We start from the raw sequence: 11,811 nt of genomic DNA, 5'->3' as shown, positions 1-11,811 counted from the left end.
TTTCTGTTTGTATGTATCATCCGCGCCTAAAGTTGGATTCATCTTCATTACGCCACGTTCGACCAAGAGAGCAATCACACTCAACATGTACAGAACAATTAGACTGGCGAAAGCCGGAGCCAAAGTTTTCAGGTTAGAGGTCAAATTCTTGATGATTTGATCTTTGTTGCTTTCATTCTCAAGGCAAAAATTGGTCAACCATACGAATTCGCTACGAATCTCATGACCAGTTTCCAGAAAAGTTTGCAATCTGTCAAAAATTAATTAACTATTTTAAGAGCTAATGAGTTAATTAGATTTTCATCAATAAGGGTATGTCTTAATTATATTTTATGTAACCATAAGGGTCTTGTTTTGGTACCTTTGAACGAATATTTCTCTGCCTTCCAAGGATGCGTTTTGCGAAAATAGATAGGAGAAGGGTTGTTCTATGAAAATCTCCCCGTAGTTGACTCCCTCTAGGTGTTTATACCAGAAACAGTGACGTCGCATTACCGTAGAATAGGCTATAAACGCTATATTTTCGTTCGCTTTGAATACTTCCTTTTCATTAAACCCAGACTCTTTCAGTTTCATAACCCTTTCCAGATAATCGTCGTAAAAATCATGGAAATATTTCTGGAAATGCATAATATTTACGATTCGACCTTTTCTAAAGGAAAGTGTCAAAAGTGATCGGTGATCTGCATCGTAATTATTATTATTATTTGCCTGTCTTAAGAATTTTTAGTGGGATTAAAACGTCTGAAAAGAAGAGATCATGTAGAAAGGGAAAACATAATAGTAGAGAGATGCTATAGTATTGTGATTTAACAGCAGAATTAATATTTCTGCAAAGACATAGTGACATACTTTCATGTAGCGTTTAATGTGAAAATCATCTTGGACGAACACCTTCATGTTGGGTTCCTTCAATAAGTCGTCGAGAGTATAGATTTTTGGGGATGATTGGTAAACGTGGTACGAATACACATTGGCTTTTGTTATTGACACAAATAACACGATTGCGATCCCCAGAGAACCTACGTGTTTTAATGTGAAATAACTTTCGTATTAAGAAGAATATATTCAAGCCTAATATTATTCAAAAACGTTTAGGTAAAATGCAAACTCTTGCCTATTTGCTTTTTTCCAAGGGTTGTTCCCAATTGTGCTAGTTTCCAATACAAAATTTTGACAAGTAGAGCCCACAAGAGTAAAATGAGCAAAGCCTGATAATTATTTTCGGGTTTAATTTTAAGGGTCAGGTTAATTATCAAAATTTTATACCCCATAAGCGGTACTGTTAAACATTCTGGTGACTTTAACATCTTCCGGTCGAAAGTATTTGACCAAAAACGTGTAATATGTGAATTGGATTGGTGGTCCCAGTTGATAACCAGTAATGTATGCTTTATTATTATGGATATCCCACCAATAGTTAGTTAAATCAAATCTCAAGTCGGTATTCTGAAAAAAAGTAAACGCCTTGAAATTAATCGGTCGGAAATGTGCCGAACATTATTCAATATTCAAAAATAATATTTTTTTGTCCATACTCCGTGAAAAACTCGTAAACTCTTTTTTTACAAAGAAATGAAATTAAAATTTGAATTTTACTTAGGAGATTTCCAGCGTCAGGAATTAATTGAAGCTTATTACTGTAATTAATCGAAATTAAAATCAGGAAGCTTATTTAATTACTGCATGCATTTACGTTTCGAAATTGGTTAAAAATTCCGCTACAACAGAATAATATTTAGAAGCAGCTTTGAAATTGAATTCGCCCGTATTTTCCATGACGAATGCCTGAAAACAGAAATTTTATCCTTGGAATATAAATGTCGTTATATAAATCACTTTCTCTAGTGTCTTGGAAGCGATCAATTTTTGCTAATGATAATTTTGAAACCTTACCTTATCCAGGGCCATTCTCAAGGTTACATTGGAAAGTAACATATTGAATATAGTTGATTATGTTACCCGATAACGCCAAATTATTTGAGTAATATTGATATATTATATTACGTTATTTGATGTTCCCAGACAATTTGTTATTAAGCTTCGAAATTTGGCGAAAATGTGCGAGTTGTCATTTTCCACGGAGACGCGATCTGAAAACTTAATGTCATGGGAGTCTGTTTGTTTCGCGAAATGACGATTTCGATCGTTACTTGATTTTAAGGTGTCTACATTTGCCAACTTTTGGCCAAGTGTATACTCTACAGTATGCTGTAGCGTATTGAGGCACAATGTCAAAAAACGTTAGAATTATAATGACCATTATCAAGCGCGCACGAATACGTGAGAATGTAGACTGCTATCTTAGAGGATATAAAGAAGAGGAATGGACAGTTTTTGTATTCAGTTATCGTAAAAGTTTTTGGAGCAACTTAAGGTACTTGGTTTCTTGGTGGTTACCTTGCTTTGTCTAAATATCACTCTCCGCCTCCACATATATACAATTAAGTAAGTGACATTTTCAACCACTAATGATATGTATTGTACAGAGAAGGTATTGTATCCAAATAGAAAAATCGGAATTGAATAGTAAATATTTGGCGAGATATTCCCTTTTATATTGGTAAAGGCTAAAGTGACTACTCCTCTTCTTTATATCCTCTATAAAGGCTCTGATTTAGCAATCTAAGTAAAAGGATACTGGCACGCTATCTGACTCCATTTCCCGTCGAATGACACGCATAGTTCAACAAAATACAAGACAATTAGCGTTGATACATATTCGATCGACGCGACTAGAACAAGTTGGGAATCCAAAATAAACCTCTCCAAGTCGAGACGCAATTAAGGGGTTTTTCTTAAATAATTAAATACATATAATTGACATTCGTTATTTTATATCTAGTTAAATCGTTTTGGCAAATTTTAGTCCCTAAATCATTTTAAACATAGCTAATGTTCACGTTTGAATTCAAGCGTATACCTCTACTACAATTTTTAAAAATTCAGAGTATATAAGGCGATTGATTCTCAATAAATTAGTAGGAAACCCGCAATTACGTGAAGCTTTATATTGCCATCATTATATTTAGCGATGGGGTAAATACTTCTCTTATATCCCTTTGGATATGAAGGGAAAGTATATAAATTCGAATTCAATTTAGTTCAGCTCACGCATCAGGAGTTACTTTGGAATGCTTTAAACGAAAAAAATCTCGAGGTTTTGTTTGCAGTGGAAGCACTGCCATTGGGAGGCTAGGCGTTTCTTGTAACCCTAGCCGATCGCCTCGTATTTCTTAATCCTAACGATGATAATGGGGAGCAAAAAATTGCTTTCTGTGAACTCCGATTTGGTAACTGCGAAAGCGGTGACAGACACACACACCCTGACACGTCCAGTGTAATACCTCTCCGTCACGATATCGTCACTTGGAGATGTAAAAACATTTGATCGGCCCAGGACAATTTAACCAAATGTCGTGAGTTTACTGGGGTCACCACCCGCCTATTTAAAAAAGCGCCCCCTCAGGTCTAAGAACTCTGGGATTTTCACCGTTCTCTGCATGGATTGAATTTGTTTGTCATCAATCTTGCGGATGGTTTGATATTCCATTTGGGTTGGGAGAATATGCGAAACTTTGTTAAATTCTATGTAAATTGAGGTGCTCTGTCCCTATTCCGCGAGGTACATGTTTCAAACATCCCACCGGGGAATATAATCCAGTCTAGACATTTCCTAAAACTAGGGATCCGCTTAACAGCATCGTGAAAACGCAAGAATTTTTGTCCGCAAATGTATATTAAAATCTTATACATCCTACTATATAGAACCGGCGATTGGTGTTGACTTAGGTTCAGGGTTGGCACGCTGTTATCCAGTCCGGTTTTATCCACCTGGATTAAACCGGTTTAAATCACGATGAAAAATCCAGTGGATTTTTCAAAAAATATAATAATATTACAATAATAATAATACAGCGCAGGCACCATAAAGTGAGATGGAAGGAAACGTTTGACCCACATGTCTTTACCTCTTTATTTCATCGAAATGGTCGATTCCCATACAATGTGGGTTAGTTTGACGCGCCCTCCTCCCACTGCCCCACCCGAAACTCGTGAGACTGAGTTGAATTTTTCGCAACGCTAAATTGTTGGGTCTGACCGCGCATTTAGAAAAATCTTTATCAGACCCTGCCCTATTGAAGATCACAAAAAAGCCTACCCGGGCTCAACCCTGCCCTATTGGAGATCACAAAAAGCCTACCAGGGCCCGACCCTGCCCTATTGAAGATCACAAAAAAGCCTACCAGGGCCCGACCCTGCCCTATTGAAGATCACAAAAAATCCTACCCGGGCCCAACCCTGCCCTATTGAAGATAATAAAAATGTCTACCCGGGTAGACGATATGATAACCCTACCCGACCAGCAAAACATTTTAAGTAATTTTCTCACCCAACCCGATATTTGTCGGGCTGGATTGATAAATCCCGATTAAATCAGGGGCCCTACTCATCTCTAAGGGAAATGTCTATAGTTTTATCAACTTTTACGTACAATAAAAATGATTCTCAATTAGACGGCCTAGCAGAAGTCAACTAGCGCACTAAATGTAAAAAAGAAGTGCTAAAATTAAGCACTAGAGAGTAGTTTAAAAAAAAAACCCAGATAAATCCAATAAAATCCGGTTTAAACCAGCAAAAAACCATACCAGTGGCTTTTTCAAGAAAATCCGGATTTTTGCCAACCCTGCCGAAAACACTAATTATTTGTCCCAACACTCCCCTTTACTATCCATTTAATCCCAACCGCACAGAGAGCGTTTTACGCTGTGAAAAATGATCGAAATTCTGTCACTACACTTCTGCAAATGGGACACTTCGGGACGTTTTCATTTTCTTCACCATCGCTATCATAGTCATATGTGAAATGGTGCCAAATAATTTTATCGCCGCAATTTCGGCAGCAAGAAGCGCGATTACAGGGAACTGATATTGTGTTCACAATTGAATCAAAACGTATCCTGCACTCCATATTTACATGCCCTGTTTGAATTTGTACATTTTGCAACGTTGGAGCTGCTCTTCTGTAATCACGCTGTTCTTGAGCTTCACCTTACGATCATTCCCCGGCCCCGATTGAACTATACCACCCGCAGCCCGACATTCAATCGGTAAGATTTGAATTTCTTCGTCATCAGAAATGTCGAAAATACCTCTTCAGCGATTCCCTGCCATTCAGTACCTGCCGGCCCTTCAACGCCTCCCTGCCCTTCAACGCCTCCCTGTCCTTCAACGCCTCCCTGCCCTTCAACGCATCCCTGCCCTTCAACGCCTCCCTGCCCTTCAACGCCTCCATGCCCTTCAACGCCTCCCTGCCCTTCAACGCCTCCGTGCTCTTCAACGCCTCCGTGCTCTTCAACGCCTCCGTGCTCTTCAACGCCTCCCTGCCCATCAACGCCTCCCTGCCCATCAACGCCTCCATGCCCTTCACCGGAACCCTGCCCTTCAACGCTCCCTGCCCATCAGCGTCCCGTCTTTCCTGAACTTCTGCTGGCCCTTCTACTTGACCATCGACCTCTACTTCCCGACCCTCTTGTTGAACCGCATCTCCCCGACCTTCTGCCAGCCCTTGCCCTACTTGCGCTTCCCCTAAATTAACCGCACCTTTCCCAACTTCAACTCCGTGACTTTCTCGTCCTTGACCACCTTCCCGTGCTACAGATGTACTATGATGATTCTTAAATTTATAGTCTATTTCTAACTTCCAGGTACACTAGATTCGAGTGACTAAACCTGACTTTCTCATGTTCAAATAAATCGGTAGTAGCCATTCCCGGTTCGGCTATTTTGAAGAATAGTACCTGCACCCTGAAATATAATAAAATATAAACCAAATTAAAGCTCACACCTTCCTCTATTCATTGCATATCATTATAATAGGCGCAAAAGATAATTAAGGGTAATATATATTATGGAGGGTCCCGGCAAAACGCGCATGCGCGAGAGAAAATTAGAGATAAATATAACCTCAAAAATGAAAGGTTGCAACGACCCGGTAGCCGAGACGTTATAGCCGCTGCAACGTAAAACCAGCCTCAGCAAGCACTCGCAGGTTCGAGCCCATCCCATGGTAAGTTAAAAATATTCATAATTAATTTCATTATTTCATATTAATCTCGTTTTTTTACAGGTGTTTCAGGGTGAAAATATACTGGAAATAATGATGGTGCAATGATAATAATGACAATATTAGGAAACAATTTTCAATTTTTTGTTGGGAAAATGTCACTAGAAGGCGTTAAACACATGTATAAACTAGAAATAAAACTAAAACTAAACCTACAAATAAAAATGAAACTAAAACTTGAGTTGTTATTTCAATTTTTTTTGGACAAACACATTTCACTATTATTATTATTTATTATTATTGTTGTTGAGGAGGGTACGCGCCCTAGCACCGATGCCAAAGGCATATTGTGCATCCTCATATTCAGGCCTTGAATAGGCCCGTAGCTGCAGCGTAGCGAAGAATTCGCTCCACCGTAATAGAGGAGACCCTCGAGGGTTCCAAAGTATGTGAATCAAAATATTCTAGTCTAAGCGAGGCGAAGCAGTCGCACTCGCAAAGTACGTGAGCGGATGTTTCTTCCTTCTCCTGACACGACCTACAGAGAGGGTCGTCGTCAAGACCCATCAGATGGAGGTGCCTATTAAGCCGACAGTGCCCGGTCAAAAGACCGGTGGCCAGCCTAATATCCCATCTGCTGAGCGAAATTAGGTCTCTGGCACGAGACCTGCTGGGACCATCGACAAAAAGTTTAGTCTGTCTCTGGCCCTCCATGTTATGCCAGAGCTGGTTTTGTATGACAGTCAACCTGTCATGCAGACACCGTTTGACGTGCCTGTAGGGGATGGGGACGGCCGGCTCCGGCCCCAAGAGCTTGGCCTCCGCACCCCTTTTCGCAAATCTATCGGCTTGCTCATTGCCATGATATCCGCTATGCCCTGGCACCCAGTACAACAGAACCCTGTTGCAGGATGCCAGTCGCGCTAGCAGATCAAGGCAGCTGCGCACCAGTTGAGAGGTAATCTCACACTGGTTCAGCGCATTCAAGGCGGCCTGACTGTCAGAGTAAATTCTTACAGTCCGTCCGGTATACCCTTTGTTAATACAGTAATCTGCGCAATAACAGATCGCGGCAATTTCCGCCTGGAACACACTAGCAAAGGTGCCCAGGCATGCAGAAAAACCGACCCTTGTGGTTTGGCAGTAATAGCCGGCGCCAGTGCCGGAGTCAGTCTTAGAACCATCGGTGAACCAAATAGTTTCACCTCCAGTGCCAAGAGGCAGCAGGTTAGTCCACTCGGCCCGACTGGGAAAGTGGATGCTGAATGGCTTAGTGAAGTCAAAACTGGTAACGGTTTTGTCAGAGCACATCGTAAGCGACGGCTCGAGTGCGGCGTACTCCCGAAAGAGCTTCGTATGACTGTAATCCCAGAGTCTTGGGACCCAACAGCCATTAATGTGGAGCCTGTAGGTTCCCATGACAGCCTCCTCCTCAATAAAAAGATGAAGAGGAAGCATGTCAAGGGTCAAGGAGCACCTCCAGGGAAGCAGTTGGGGTTGATCTCATGGCCCCCGTAACACCGATGCAGGCAAGCCTTTGGAGCTTGCGCAGGGCAGCCTGCACCGTTTTAAGCCGGACCCTTGTCCACCAGACAAGTGCCCCGTAAGATAATATTCTACAGGGCCGGTAGGCCCTTGTAGATATGACTTGATACTCTTTTGTAACGTTAAAGCAAAATTCACATGCTTTTACCAATTTTCCTATGGAGATTAACATGGGGTTTTTCGTGATATTTAGCCACCTCTAACTGAAAAACTAGAGCGAAGTTACTTTTCGGAATACTCTTAATTTAACAATTAAGTATTCAGGGTGTGCCTTTGCAAGTGTCATCAAAAACAATTAAGTCTAAGTATGTTAATTTTAGTTAATTACGGAAGTATGGCTCTTGAGTTAAACGTCAGGTTAACCTGTTAGCGCGCTGATACCCATTTCTTCAATTTTCAACCTGATTGAGAACAAGGGAGGGTCTAGCTTTGCGCCTGATAACAAGTTAAGTTGAAATATAGAGCATAGCCCACTCGATCCGCGCTCCCGGACGCTGCGCTGCTCGTGTATAGCTATAGCGCGAGCAGCTTGCGTCGTGACGCTCGTGATCGAGTGGGCTATGCATAGAGCCTGTATCTTATGAAGATACAGCCTCCATGGTTGAACTTGTTTTTGAACAGTCGACGCTTTTTAGTATTTTACCGCCTTAAAATGTTTATTTCATTTTATAAATTTTCGGTAACACCCTTGCTAAGAAACACTTTGCTATTAGGTCGAAATTTTGTTGAAAAAAAGCAATCTAGTTATAAAACTAAAGGTAATTGATTTCATTATATTATTTGATATTGGTTTTTGGAAGACCAAGGCTTAGATCCAGCTCAGAGCCTCCAGCGTCTAGTTTGGCTTAGGTTCTCATTTCTTGAACTGAAGGTTCACAGTTTAGGTTAATGTTAAAAATAGTGATGCTTGTTGATCTTTAGGATAGCGAAGCGAAGGTATGTTTTAGAAAAAGAACTGCTACTTGAAGAACTTATCCTTAATTTATTTTAAAATATTTCAAAATTTCAGAAGCTCCGCAGCCGTTGCTATAACTGTTTTATAATGGTATTCAGGATAGTGTTGCTATGTGTGCGAGGTGCGAGTGATAAAAAGTAAAGCCTTCCTAAAGAATAGAGATGCGCCGATACCTTTACTTGACTAAACTGATATATTATTGGAATTGGTTTAAACTGGTATTGGCCCATCGCTACCGATATTTGGCTAAACCAATATATTGGTATTAGTTTAAATTTAACTAACAGATTAAAGTTGAAACTACACTTATCTTTCACCCAGACTCCGTTTTCCTGTTTAATACTTACAATTATTTAAATTATCACTAGAAAGCATTTTTCCCAATATTCAAAAGGCGCAAAATTTAAAAGTTTGCGGTAATGAATGTTCCGCTAGGATCAAACGCTCTATTAAGCTTTGCATTTAAGGAGAATTTCTTGTTCAACTTATGTAATAAACTAAATTAACTCTAGTAAGAGAGCTTAATAAATATAATTAACGTGAAATTAATCCAAAATAATAGTTTTTTGGTGACCTGTGACAACAATGACGGAAAAATCATCATGAAATTTAAACACCCGCTAAAACATTTCCAAATCTCAAACCAGAATACAATTAAATCTAATATTTTATTGCAACTCGTATTATAAAGTAAATCAACACTAGACAAACCGTTAAATTAAACTTTACGAAGTATAGTTAGGGTAAAATTAACTTTGGAAAAGGTGTAATATTATATCGGAACTAAATAAATGTAAAGATCAATATTTTTGGAAAAAGGTTTTAATATTGTTTCGGAAGTAAATAAAGATAAGACTCCATTTTCCTACTTCATACCCCTAATTATTTAAATTCTCACTAGAAAGCATTTTTCCCAATATTCAAAAGGCGCAAAATTTAAAAGTTTACGGTAATGAATGTTTTGCTAGGATCAAACACTCTATTAAGCTTTGCGTTTAAGGAGAATTTCTTGTTCAACTTATGTAATAAACTAAATTAACTCTAGTAAGTGAGCTTAATAACTATAATTAACGTGAAATTAATCCAAAATAATAGTTTTTTGGTGACCTGTGACAACAATGGCGGAAAAATCATCATGAAATTTAAACACCCGCTAAAACATTTTCAAATCTCATGCCAGGATACAATTCAATATAATATTTTATTGCAACTCGTATTAAAGTAAATCAACACTAGATAAACCGTTAAATTAAACTTTAGGAAGTATACTTAGGGTAAAATTAACTTTGGAAAAGGTGTAATATTATATCGGAACTAAATAAATGTAAAGATCAATATTTTTGGAAAAAGGTTTTAATATTGTTTCGGAAGTAAATAAAGATAAGACTCCATTTTCCTACTTCATACCCCTAATTATTTAAATTCTCACTTGAAAGCATTTTTCCCAATATTCAAAAGGCGCAAAATTTTAGTTTGTGGTAATGAATGTTCCGCTAGGATCAAAGGTACTGTCAAAATGAAATGCAATAGCTAATGTCAGTGGCAACACCAATTAACAATTCCAAATCAAAATGGTTACATATTAGCAACTTTCTACGTTATTTTCACTCACAACTCAACCTATTTGTAACCCTGCAATGAATCAAAGTCGAGGACCTAATTAGACTATCATTCGCTCTGCTGATTAGGAAGCCTCTAGTTTTTTTTTTAGATTATTTTGATATTGTATTTTTACCTTCTTATTTTCACTATGATGGGAGATTATGACAGGGCAGTAGGGGGATTTTGTATAATCTAGGAAACTTTTACCTTTGGTGATAGGTTTTACTTAGCTTTCTTTACTTATTGCTTACTATATCAGAATCAGAAGCAGAGGAGCGAGCGCCCGCGCTTGTGTTGGTCTAATGATTATATGAAAAGGAAAATTGTTGAGAAATGATAATTTCCCTTCTACAAAATTTAAATTTCACTTGCAATTCAGTTAATTAAATCAGAAAGAAAAATTTACTTCAAATAATTATCCATTATCCAGTAGAAATCTAGTTTAGTTTTGTTTGTTCTGTGAAAGATATATGTTTATCAATTTTTACCGTGAGAAGTCGCTTGAAACCGGACAAACTTGTTAAACCGCCAGTTTCAAAATCATTATGTGGTTTCTTCTAAATTCTAATTCAAGAAAAGCAATAAAAATATATCGATTCCCAATTTTTTCCTTTATATGTTGCATCAAACATTAAACTCTACTTTTATTAGCGAATAAACAATCTCTGCAGCATCTAACGCTTTCTCGCGGTTTTTTTTGGAAAACGTTCAGCTAGACCTATCAAAAAAACTGGTTAAATGGCAGGTTAGAGAGAATAATAATGCCGTAGTAAACCGTTGCATTGCTGATGCTTGCTGAACGCACTCATTTCTTTTTTGGACGCGAAAAAACAAGTAAGTGATTTTAATGCGGAGCTTCTAATTTTATTTCCTTATTATTTCCAATTTAAAATTTAGTAACAAATTATATAATTTTATGCAGAGAATATCTTATTTTACACTCTGCACGCGATACATAGTTTATATATCTACTTTCAAATCCTTGAAAACATTTTCTTGACCATATAGATAGATATTAAGCCTTGGCTAGTGCGCGTTGCTTACTTTGTCCGTTGCAGCTATCTGAACTTTCTGAAGAGAGCATGGATCATGCCGCGTCATGCCCTCGTGGCATGAAGTGTTAAAACCTTGTGTAACAAATCAAAGATATTTTCATAAACTGTGATTTAATTTAACCACAGTTTATGAAAAGAAATTTGGTTTATTATACTTTTTTTTTAATCAATGTCTGAAGAGGACATAAAAACCTTGCTTAAAGCGTAGCGCGGCTCCAGTGGATTCCCTACAAGGGGACTTTCCTCCTAAACTCCGGGTTTGGCTTGGCAAAGGCTAGTGGGCGCGAATTATACATGCAAGAAAAAACGAGTTCGTGAGGAACGCCAACTTGTAGGGGATCCACTGGAGCCGCGCTATGCTTTAATAAATCTAAGTTTTTTTTATAAACTGTATTTAGTTTTTCACATGGAAAAGGTTTTAAGTCATTTGGCACTACCCATAGTTCATAAAACCAAATTTGGTTAATTTTACCAGGTTTTTAAACTCGTCTAATGCCCTCTTCAGACGAGGTGTACTGACAAATTACATTGGATCCTTTTCGTGTGTAACTTAATTCACAGTTAATGAAACAACTTTGGTTAATTAA

The 11,811-nt window shown here is 38.3% G+C and overlaps 1 long non-coding RNA gene across 1 annotated transcript; it reads left to right on the top strand.

The window, feature by feature from the left end:
* Window positions 1–8,214: 8,214 nt before the first annotated feature.
* On the top strand, window positions 8,215–9,227 carry LOC149716500 (uncharacterized). Its single transcript, XR_016369472.1, has 3 exons — window positions 8,215–8,548; window positions 8,622–9,056; window positions 9,130–9,227. It is a non-coding gene; the product is annotated as an uncharacterized LOC149716500 (long non-coding RNA).
* The last annotated feature ends 2,584 nt before the right edge of the window (window positions 9,228–11,811 follow it).

Source organism: Phalangium opilio, unplaced genomic scaffold (genome assembly GCF_054372755.1).
Source record: "Phalangium opilio isolate 3A_F unplaced genomic scaffold, DU_Popi_V2 ptg000009l_1, whole genome shotgun sequence".
Classification (NCBI taxonomy): domain Eukaryota; kingdom Metazoa; phylum Arthropoda; class Arachnida; order Opiliones; family Phalangiidae; genus Phalangium; species Phalangium opilio.
Note: the sequence above shows the minus strand (reverse complement) of the source record. Positions and strands in the feature narration are given on the sequence as shown.